Genomic DNA, 11,937 nt, shown 5'->3' on the forward strand with positions numbered 1-11,937 from the left:
GGTGAGAGAGGAAGGTCCAGCTCACTTTTAAACCTGCTCCGATGATAACAACATGAGCCCTCAGTGCCTCTTCCCCTCTTACAGGTCCTACTTCTCAGCACCTCTGCATTGTAGATTAGGTTTTCCAACATGTGAACTTTAGGGACACATTCAAATCATAGCAGTAATTGTTATTGCCATTGTAAAGTAAGGGAAGCAGAAGCTGAGAGGTAGAAGAATTTATCTGAGGTCCACTGAGGAAGGGCAGGGTGGCCAAGAGCTTGGGCTCTGGATTCAGACAGCCCTAGGGTTTGCCCTAGGAATACTACTTCATGGGTGCAAGCTGTGTGCATATGGGATAAAGAAGCAGGAAGCTTTTGTTATGATATGGATGAGGATGAAGATGGAGGTGGTTACAAAGGCCAAGACTCTGGAGCTAGACTGCATGAGTCCAAGCCCCAGAGCACTGCTTACCAGCTGGGAGCCTTGAGGAAGCACCTCAGTTTCCTCATCCGTGCAATGGGGATAACAGCCGTGCCTACCTCAAGCTCTTTGTGAGGATTAAAGGGTTAGTCCATGTGAAGGGCCTGGAGGAGTGGCTATCATTGCCATCCTCTGCACATTCTCTCAGGTCTGCACTTTGCCACACAGGAATCTCTGTGGTGAAACTGGCATGTGCTAGATGCCCAATAAATATTCCCTAGATGAAGGACTGGAATTTACCTGGTGGCCTGGAGGTCTGCTGCAATCATTAATCTTCTCTTAAAAGGATCCTTCCCATAACCTCTTGCCTGAGTCTGACCTGAAAGTGGGGAGCCTGCCTCTTGTCCACACTGGCTGCCAGGACTTCGCTGGATCTGCTTGGCAGGAGCATCACAGTCCTGATGTGCCCTGGTGCCCACTGGAGGCATGGGCTTCTTCAGAGCTGCATGAGAGCAGACCCACCTCTCCAGCCTTCCAGGTGGGGGTGGTAGGGAAGCCATTGCTCTCTGGATAGCAGGGCTCCTCTGAGTGGGTGTGTGAGCGGTGGAACCAGAACCCTCCCCGCAGCCTCCTGGGAGGGGGCTCCCAGAGAGCTGGGCCAGCCAGTGCAGGAGGCTGCAGAGCCTGTCAAGGTTAACAGATAGTCCTTGGCTCTCCCCTAGGAAGTAATTCAACTTCTCCCCTGACTTAGGCCACATTGTTTCAAAGCATGTGGTATAAACTACTGACCACTGGGGAATTGCTTGAATTAACAAACTCATTTTTCCCGAGACCTGAGGTTGAACTTGAGTGAGGAGTTCAGGGCTCTTTTGCAGAAATCCAATAGATCGGGAGAACTCATGTTACACCGTGTTTTCAACGTTGATCAAATGCACATTTTGCATGGCGGGGCTGCTGCACGCTTGTGCGCTTTCAGTGGCCCTGGATTGCTTGGAATGGTGGTGCACCAGGAAGTAGCTGGCACTGGAGCTGGGCTTGGGGAGAGGGTTGGAAGGAACTTCAGAACAGTTACTCCTTCCTCCTTTCTTCGTCTTCCCCAACACCCCCGCACTTACCCTTCCAAATGCCTTTTATTAGGAAAGCATGTGAAGATTTTGCTTGAACAATCCTGGGGTTCTGAGCTGAGCTCCAGGACCCCACCTTAGCATCTCTGCTTGGGAGGGCTTTCTGAGCCTGCCTCCCCTCCACCAGTGTCCCCCTGCCGCAGGGCCACCACACATTCACAAGATCAACAAGAAGCTAAATTCTTCAAGCTCTACCCACACAGCCTGTCCAGGCCAAAGCCAGAACAGAGCTCATCAGAGGCCCAGGGAGAGCTTTACACCTTAGAGGGCACAGGCCTGCCTACAGCAGACCAGGAGCTCCTCAGGGACAAGGGTTCTATGCATGATATAGGCTAAAAACCATAGGGGACAGTGGATGTCCAGAGCAAAGAGCATCTCAGTGAGTTTCAATGAGGCTAGGCTTTCCTAGGGGAGTCTGGATGGCATTTGGAGGCCTGAGAGAAGAGAGAATGCTTATTTCCAGACTGACATGGCACTTCTAGAAAACAGCATTGCTCTCCCAACACGACAACTTCTGCCATATGCACACTGGGGACCCTGATTTTGTGAGGCAAGGGTATGTGGCCAAACTTGTAGTTCCTAATCCTAACCCTACATCCCAACTATCTGTGAAGACTGGAGTTGCACAGCCATATACCAAGCCTACTCACCAGTCACGCTGGGGTGGGAGGCAGGCAGCTGTAGTTTGAAGTTCTCCGAGGGTTATGCTGTAGGGCCAGGCCTCAAAGGGCCCTCTGTGCTGCAGGGGTTGAGTCTCCTTAGCCTGTTTCCTTCCCTGTTGCAGGCTCTTTGGGGTTCTTTGGGTAGATGGAGAGCCATCTGATGGTTCTCCCTGGCTTCCAGTGCACCTGTGGTCCAACTGTACACTCCCAATTCAGCCCAGGTCATGGGAAACAAGTTCTGGATCAAAAGAGCTGTGGGCCCCATGGGTAGGAGATGGTGGCTCAGCTACTCCCTGGGCTGACCTCTGTCCATCAAATGGTGATGGACTCTCACGTTCCTCTGTATGGCTTTTTTTTGCCCCTTGTCTTCTGTCTCTTCAACCTACACAGAATCAGAGGCTTCCAACTTTGGGAAATGTCATTATTTTCAGCTTTTCTGATGCTCCACTGAAGTTCTCTTGGAACTCAATGTTCCAGGGCAGGGAATCTGACTGGCCCACAGGTCCTCAGGGACATTCAAGAGGGCAAATACATAAAACATGTTGTCCACCAGCAAGGTGTGGTGGGTCCCTGTGTTGAGGCAGCATGTTCTGGTAAATGAAGTCTTGCCAGAAGCATCTAACCCCAGGGGGAGCTGGCAGGGAAGTCATGGTCTCCACATGCAGGCTGGTGAAAAGAAAGTTAGAAAACTTGGAAATTCTCAAACTTGAGTCCTTGTTTTCATTTTAAGTGTAAAGAAGTTAAAGACTCTGGGAGGGGACCGGGGACAGCACAGAATGGGTCTCAGACCTTCTGTTGGCCATAGATATGGTTCTTTCTCTGTGTGTCACAGAGCTGAGGGTACTGGGACAAACATGTTTGGTCTGGAGATTACATGGCTACCATGGTCTTCTTGTGTTGAGGCATTTTGATGAAACTCTTAATCAGACTCCCTTTTCCCCCGTGAGGCTTTGGGAGCTTGCAAATCCTTTGACATCAGATGAAAAGTTTTGTTGTGTCTTTCTGGGGAGAAGCCTTCACACCTCTCCTGGTTCTCCATGGCCCCAGTCATGTGAAAGTTCACTGCCCCTGGCACTTTTTAGTTAAACAAGTTTCTTGCATCCACAGGTGAGACTGATACAGCAAGTGGCCTTGCTTTTTTCCTTTCTTTTTTTAAAATTATTTATTTTTTACTTTTTACAGATTTCATTTTGATTCATTGTACACAAATGGGGTGCATCATTTTGTTTCTATGGTTGTGCACGATGTAGATTCATACCAATTGTATAATCATACATGTACATAGGGTAATGATGTCTGTCTCATTCCACTATTTTTCATATCCTCCCCTCATTTCCTTCTACATAATCTAAAGTTCCTCCATTCTTCTTTTACCCCCATCTGCATTATATATCATCATCCACTTATCAGGGAAAACATTTGGCCTTTGGTTTTTTGGGATTGACTTATTTCACTTAGCATGATATTCTCTAATTCCATCCATTGATTTGTAAAAACCATAATATTATTCTTCCTTATGATGAATAATATTCCATTGTGTATATATACCACAGTTTCTTTATCCATTCATCTGTTGAAGGGCATCTAGGTTGGTTCCACAATCTAGCTATTGTGAATTGAGCTGCTATAAACATTAATGTGACTGCATTACTGTAGTATGCTAATTTTAAGTTCTTTGGGAATAAACTGAAGAGTGAGATAACTGGGTCAAAAGGTGGGTCTGTTCCAAGTTTTCTGAGGCTTCTCCACACTGCTTTCCAGAGTGGTTGCACCAATTTGCAACTCCACCAGCAATGTAAAAGTGTGCCTTTCCCCCCGCATCCACGCCAACATCTATTATTATTTGTGTTCTTGATAATAGCTGTTCTAATCGGAGTGAGATGAAATCTTGGAGTTGTTTTAATGCCTTGCTTTCTTTCATCAAAGGAACACAGAGGGTCTTCAGAGTTTGTCCTCACTGGTCACTTTGGCTACTCCTAGAAAAGGGAGTCAAGGTGCAGGCTCAGGGGCTGTGTTTTGTGCATGTGTGGAGAGAAGTCACTTGTGTTTGCCTCTGCCGGTTCCCCTGGCTTGTAAGAACACATGGATGCACCCTAGAGCATTTTGTCTTCCTCCCCCTGCCGTTTCATAGGAGCCCCCTGAGGTGGGGAGCTGTGCGAGCCTTCTGGAAGGTGTGCTTTGGGGATGAAGAACTTTTTCAGTTTCATGGCTTTTGAGGGGTTCCTGGCTCAAGACAGCTTAGGCTCATCTCCAGAGTATTTCCCTCCTGGCTTCCTGTTCAGGTCAAGGCCAGGCTTCCAGGGCTCAGAATGGTTCTCCCAAGAGATTAGACCCAGTAATGAATGCCTGCTGCACTCTGTCCCCAGCAACTGTCATACATGGTATTAGTTACATACTGAAAAGATTCTGATGGGGACACACCAATGTCCTTGGTTGAAATGTCGGAAAACATTCATCCTGGTGGTGGCTCTGGTGCTGACAGTGGATGCTGTCACCCTCCTGCAATCTGTGCTTCACACGGACATATGTGTACTATTTGTGTGTCTAATGGGCTTCCTTACTGATGGTGACATTTACATGCTATAAAAAGTCCATTAACTGACTTTAAGCTTCTCCAGAGATCATGGGACCTAATCTCTACTTGGCATTTGACACAGAGGGAATTGAAAATCCCAAGGACCTTTTCTGCTGGGCCTTTACTGAGATTGCAGAGCTGAACTTGTGAGTGAGTAGCTATGTGAATGGATGCATGAGGTGAGCAAATGAGAGAGAGAAGGATGTCACTGGGGTCATACCCTTGTCTCATAAGGCTCAAAAACCTAAGTTAGGTTATTTTTTGAATGAGTATTCAGTGAGTAGACTTTTATTTCTCCAAGGGGCATGGTCACTATTCATTAAGGTAGCAAGACAGTTTTTTTATTTTTGAAGACCAAACCATTCCTTGTTTTAAAGTTAATATTCAGAAAGCTTTTTTGTTTTTACTTTTTGGTTAATGACTTCACCACATTGAGAATCAATACAAGTTTATCTTTTCCCAGTGCTACATTCTAAGCCTGAGTTTAGGGTTGTCTGTACACTCAAGCAGGGCCCTTTGACTCACCTGTAAATGGCTCCCTCTCCTACCATGGGAAGGTCGCCAAGTCCTCGAAGAATGTGGGTACCAAGTTTGCCTGAAGCAAGGTTTCTCCTGCCTGTCTGGGCCATGGCAGAGCTTGTGGCATGTCTGTAGAGCATCTTTGAAGGCCTGGCTTGAAGAACCACCTGGTCCAGGCACCTTCCCTGCTGATCCGCTTGGAAAAGGTCCTTCTCATGGCTCTTGGGCACCATTGAACTGTGAGCATCCAGGGACCAGGCCTGGAGCCCTCTTTTGTGGAGACTTCTGTCCTGATATTGCTGTCTCAAACAGCACAGTGGGAAGCAGGAGAGGCCATAAAATGATATTGAGATTGTAAGAGGCAGAGAGATGCTGCAGGAAAACCCAGAAGCTTCAGACTAGGTGATCCTGAGCTTGAATCCTGGCTCTGCCTCTCACTGACTGTGAACCTGGTCCTGGGACACAACTCTACTGAGATTCAGTTTACTCACCTGTAAAATGGGGATGACAACACCCATATCACACAGGTGGCTGCGAGGGCTTTGTGACAAAGATGAGCGTTGCGTGCCATGTACTGCATAGACGAGGACAGCGAGGCCTTAATAGCCTGGACGTGAATCCCACACTACCACTCACACGCACTCAGCCTCCTCTGTAAGCGTATGTGCCATTGCTTCCCTGATGGAGATGCCCTGTGTCCTGGGCACTGATCTGAGTCTGTCAGGGGTGATGGTCGTGTGATCAATCTTCTCTGTTACTGGCCAGCAGAGGGTAGGCCACCCCATGTCAGAGCTGCAATAATTGGATCACCTCCCTCTTTCTTCAGGTTGGGGGAATCTGGAGCGGAAAGGCTGTAGAGAGCACCCCTATCCCGGGCAGCCTCTGGGGTCCACCTAGCCTCCTGATGGCTAGCAGACCCCAGCACTAGCCAGGCTCTGGAGCTTGGCCCAACCCTGACCTCAAGGCCTGAACCTTGCTGGTGCCCTGCTTGTCATCCACAGCCTCGTCAGGGCTGGCTCCCTGGGCCCAGGGGCTGCCCTCTGCTCCTCTGAGTCCCTGGCCGAGCACACCGAGTTATGTAATGCTGCTGAGCCAACATTTATGAGTCGCAGCCAATTTGCTGGCCTCGAGTTACACTGTGCAGATGCTCAGCCTTACGGTTTGCTTTTGTCTCGGAGGCCGTAAGCAGATAGCATAACCCCGCTTACCATTAGACGTTTTGCAAATCATCTGGGCTCGAGCGTGCCGCAGCCAGACAGTTCATTTATGCTGCGAATGGTATGATTTGTAAAGTAATAAATTTCCCATCTCTCTGCCAGCAATAAAGTACAGCAAGCAGGCAAGGCCAAAGCTCTCCAAAAATACACTGGCTCCCAGTGAGACCTGGGGGAAAGCTCTTTGAGGTTCTGCTTCTCTCTGTTCCTGAGTTCACTGGATTCTGGGAAATCAGGTTTGGGTCATAAATTCCCTCTATAGTCTGGGTGACTCTGAGCCCCAGCACGGATTTGTTATTAGCATGTGTAATTGGCTCCTACCATGACACATTTGTCACTTCCTGGGCCCCTCTTGGTTCTGGCAATATAGGAAGAGCCTTGACAGACATCACTCAGATGGGAGTGACGGAAAGTTGGGGACCAGCCTGCCCCTTGGAGGCTACTTGTCTGTGCCTGGGGCTGCTTCTCCTGGGAAGCCATGGGGCAGGGAGCAGGAGGTTTTCTGTCTCCCAGGAAGGCATGCAAGGGCTGGAGCTCGCCAGCTGCGAAGGGCTTTCTGTTGTGAAGGTGGCTGCTCTGAACAGAAGGTCAAGGGCAGCATCGGATGAGCCTGAGGAGGGCTAGGTCCCTGTTTATCTCTGGGGGGAGGGTCGGTAGAAGCTGTGCACTGTGATGGGCAGACACTTTCACAGAAGCAGGAATTGTTAAGGAGCCTGCAGGGCTTCAGCTCAAAGTGCCAGCTGAGCCTGTGACCCTGAAGGGTGGGCAGATAGCCTGGCATCCCTAGTTTTGACCGGCCCCTTTCTTCTTGCCCTAGGTGATCTACCTAGAGGAGCCTGGCTGGTTCTCTGACCTCCACCCTAGCTGCTGGTGAGGCCCGGCCCAGAGAAGGTGCTCTGCCAATCATTTGCACCAGCACCCCCTCTGTGGAGACAGTGGGCCTGGAGATGGTCCTCTGGGATGTGAACATCCTCACAACTAGCTCGGAAGCTTTTCTCTGACCCCTCACCTTCTCTATCTTCTTGTTTTCTCTCTTTGCCTCTTCAGTCATTTCCTCCTCCTTTTCTACTTCCATGTTATGGTTTTGATATTGTCCCCAAAAGCTCATGTATGAGTGCAAGAAAGTTTGTGTGCTGGTTGTAGTCATGCACGCCTGTGATCCCAGACATCTGGGAGGCTTAGATAGGAAGATTGCAAGTTTGAGGCCAGCCTCAGCAATTTAGTGAGACCCTCAGCAACTTAGTGAGATCCTGTCTCAAAATTAAAAATAAAAGGGGCTGGGGATGTGGTGCAGTCATTAAGTGCCCTTGGGTTAAAACCCTGTACAATAAACAAACAAGCAAATAAAAAACTAAAACACCAAGAAAGAAAGTTTAGAGGTGAAATGTTTGGGTTATGAAAGCCTTAACCTAGTCAGTGTTTCAATTCCCTGATAGGGATTACCTGGGAAATAACTATAGGCATGTAGGATGTGACTGGACGAGGTGGGTCTTTGGGAGCATGCCTTGGGGTGTATATTTTGTTGATGCTTCCTGGTGATCATGTCCTGAGCTGCTTTTCTCCACCATTCTCTTCCACCATGATGCTCTGCCTCACCTTGGACCCCGAGGAATGGAGTCAGCATCTATGGACTAAGACCTCTGAAACGGTGAGCCCCCAAGTAAACTTTTCTTCTAAATTTGTTCTTGTTGGTTTTTGGTCATGGTGGTGAAAAGCAGACCTAAACACTCTGCTTCTACATCTTCTACCTTTGCATTTGCTATTTTGTCCCATTTCTAAATTAAAGAACATTTTATATTTAGGAGCTAGATAAAAGTAGAACAATGAGGTTATCTATAGTGACTGTCACCCAAATGCTGTCACTTTGTTTTATTGTCTGTAGGTGGAGGTTTTCTAACTGGATTTTGGGGGCCCCAGAAAAAGATGCTCCCACCTCTTGCAGTTAGGGCAGCTCTGCATACTGGGCTTTCTTGTGGGAGGTGGGGGTCCCTCAACTCCTTCCTTTCTGTGGTAGGAGGAACTGCTATTGGTCAGCCTGGGAGGCGGGGCTGGGGGAGTTTGGAAGGAGGTTAAGCCAAGCCCCAGGATGTTCCTGACCTGAGTGGAGCCTCAGGGCCTTTCTGCTTGCTGTCTACATCCCAGCTCCTCCACCGGTAGTCCTACATCTCCTTCCGGGCCTTGGCGGTGTCCTTGGTCAGCTCCATCACTCACTGTGTGTTGACCTCCATCTGCCCTAGGTTGTGGGTAACAGTCCTGCCCGAGAGGACTGTGGTGAGGATTAAAGGATATGCTCAGGCACGTAGAGGCTCTCAGCAAAAGTTGCTAACGGCACAGGTTTGATGTGTGCACCGGACACAGGCTGCCTCGTTACTCAGTCCAAGGCGGGTGCCCACACGTTCTAGAATCTGCGACCTTTCCCTGCCCCCTGGTGGCACACAGCTTGGGCCCCACAGGGGCAGCCTAAAGGATATTTCTAGAGTAGGGCCTGGAGAGAACAGGAGAGAAGTTTGTTGGGGAGTAGGGGAGTCCAGCATGGGACATTAAAGGGGGGACTTGAGTCTTTCAAGCTTGTTGTCTGGGACTCGGGAGACCCAGGGCCAAAGGAAGAAGCTGCTCATTGCAATCTTCAGCTCTGTAAGTGATATGAGGGTTAGAGGCTGAAAGCATGGTCAGGACCTGTTGGCCAAAAGCCCAGAGGAGGAAGGCCACGGAGAAGCAATGCTTCCATGGGCTGTGGGAAGGAGAGCCTGAAGCTGAGACTCCAGGTGGGCAGGAGACTGGGGACTGAGCTGCCTTCTCCTGCCAGAGCTTCAGGGGTGCCGGGATTCCAGGTTGTCTCAGTGCAGCTGGGAGAGTTGGTGGGGGCTAGCAGAGGGCTCCCTGGGACCTCCAGAAAGTCACCCATCATTCTCCTCTCTCCAGTGAAATAGAAAATGCTTTTTATACAGGTACAATGTTTGGGCACTGTCGGGACATTATGCATATTAGCTCTTTCATTTAATCCTTAAAATAACCCTGTGAGTAGGCTTTAGAATGGAAGAAACTGAGTCAAAGAGATGTTAAATGACTTGCCCCAATTTCTCCAACTAGGGAAGGAATTCCAATCACTTTATAAACCTTCTGGAGACCATAAGCAACATGAGGGCAGAGACTGGGCCAGGCCTGCTCACTCTGCTGACTCCCTGGTTGGCATCAAGTTGCCTGGTACCCAGCAGGACTGAGGGAATGTGTGGGAGGACTGGCTAAGACCTGTGTGTTTCTGAGCCCATGCTCATCTTTGGTGTCCACCTGAGCTGTTCCCTCTGCCCTGTGGCAGTCCCTGGCCTTGTCTAAGGCACCCCTTGTTTTCAGGGGAAGGTCTTGGGTTCATTCACCCTTTCCCAGATCTTTGGCTCCTATAGGGCCTGAAAAAATGATCAAGTCACATGTTTTCCTTGGGTTTTTGTGATTCATGATTCATGCTTAGCAAGAGAGTGACTCAGGCTGATTTCATAAGCCTATGCTCCAGAGTGGCTGATAAGTTGCCACTCGCCCTCAGCCGCCAGAGCCAAGTGATCAGAAATGATCAGGTTAAACAAGTTTAGAGAAAATTCAATCTCCCTACATTATCATCCTTATTTGAGCCTCAAAGGCGAGGCATCTTTCTTCTGGGGACCTGCCTGGGGTCCTGGGGGAGAGGAGGAGAGCAGAAGCTTCCATTCACAAGTCCCTGAGGTTTCCCCACCATTCAAGTGGCTAGGACCTCCCAGGGTTGAACTTGTGCCCTTGGTACTAGCTGGTTGAGTCCCAAGGGAAGCTCTCTCTGTGCCCCAGCACCTGGAATGAGTGGTCCCTTCACAGGGCACAGGGAACAAGGCCAGGTCCAGCCATCCAGGCCTCTCCAACCAGGGGCGCATCAGCTCTAAGACACCTGGGTCAGGCTGCTGGGCTCTGTTCCTCAAAATAAACATGTGAAGGTAAAAAGGGGAGACCCAGAGGAGCAGACCAAGGTGTCAGGGAATGGACTATTGCAGAAGGTTCACAGAAGACTCTGTATCTAGCAGGTATTGACACTGGGGTTAATCCTGGTGGCTTATGGCTTGGTGCTGATTTCCCACATACCATGGCTCCAGATCGCTCAGGGAAGAGGGCAGCAGGAAAAAAAAAAAAAAAAAAAAAAAAAAAAATTCAGAGGTGCACTTGGCATGGTTAGCATCTTTTCTGGATCTGGTGTGACTGATGTCCCTTGATTTCAGAAGTTCTAGAAGAAGGTGTTGGGTGGGGCAGGGATAGGCCACTGGAAATGGCAGGCCCCATTTAAATACAAGAGATTTCTTGATCTGGTCTCTTTTTGTCAGTTCTTTGGTGTCCTCTCCACAGATGTACTATGCCCTAGTGGGACATTAAGCTCAGAGTTGAGTCCAACCAAGAAAACAGGATTCTGCCTCATGAGTCTGGTGCTCGACCAAGAGGTAGCTTTCCCTCTCCCCTCCATCAGTTCATCCATCTATCCCCCGAATAGTAATTAAGTGTGATTATGCATATAAAGTGTTTAGTATCATGACCAGTTCAATAACTGTGAGTTTTAATTTATCACCATTAATGTTATTGTTATTATATCTACTGCATGCCAGGCAAAGAGGGTGATTAATGCTGCCAGTCATTGAGCATGTTATACAAGGGCTGGAAATCATGGTCGTCTGGCTCCTCATGCTGCCGATGGGGTCGCTGAGGCCCAGAGACTTGAAGAAGTTGTGTGCGTGTTGGGGGAGGGCCTCACAGTGAGGGGTGCTAAAGCAAGCCTAGAAGCCAGGGTGTCTCTTCCATGGCATGCAGCTGTTGCCCTGCAATGGAGTGGTCTGAGGAGGCTTCCTGGAGAAGGCAGGTGAGCAGGACAGGAGAGGGGAGACAGGCAGGGTGTGGAGGAGGGAGCTACAAGGAGACAAGGACCTGGGAAGACTGCGGGGGATGCCACAGCCATCTCCACAGCATAATTCGAGGGGTACTGAGAAGAACTCATTGTGCCCAAACCATTCACTCTGTTACTACCCAAAGGCGCTTCCAATCAGACATGGCTCTGGGCTCAAAGCTTGTTCTGCTTGCCTGCCTCTATGCTCATGTTCAATGGAAACCCAGGGTCTGACTGGAAGTCATAGGCTATGTATAGATGCTGGACACACCCCCCTGGGAGAGGAAACCCATTAACCTATTGTGTTTGATTCCTAGGGCTGCCATAACAAATCATCACTTAAAATAACAGGAATTATTCTTTTACAGTTCTGGATGCCAGAAGGTCAAAACTAGGTGTTGGCGGGATTGGTTTCTTCTGAAAGCTCTGGGGAGCATCTTTTCTGGACCCCTGTTGTAGCTTTGGGTGCTGCTGGCCATCCTTGGTGTTCCTGGGCTCTTGGCTACATAATGCCAGTTCTGCCTCCAACTTCATGTGGCCTCCTCTTCTGTTA

Source organism: Sciurus vulgaris, assembly GCF_902686455.1.
Source record: "Sciurus vulgaris genome assembly, chromosome: 6".
Classification (NCBI taxonomy): domain Eukaryota; kingdom Metazoa; phylum Chordata; class Mammalia; order Rodentia; family Sciuridae; genus Sciurus; species Sciurus vulgaris.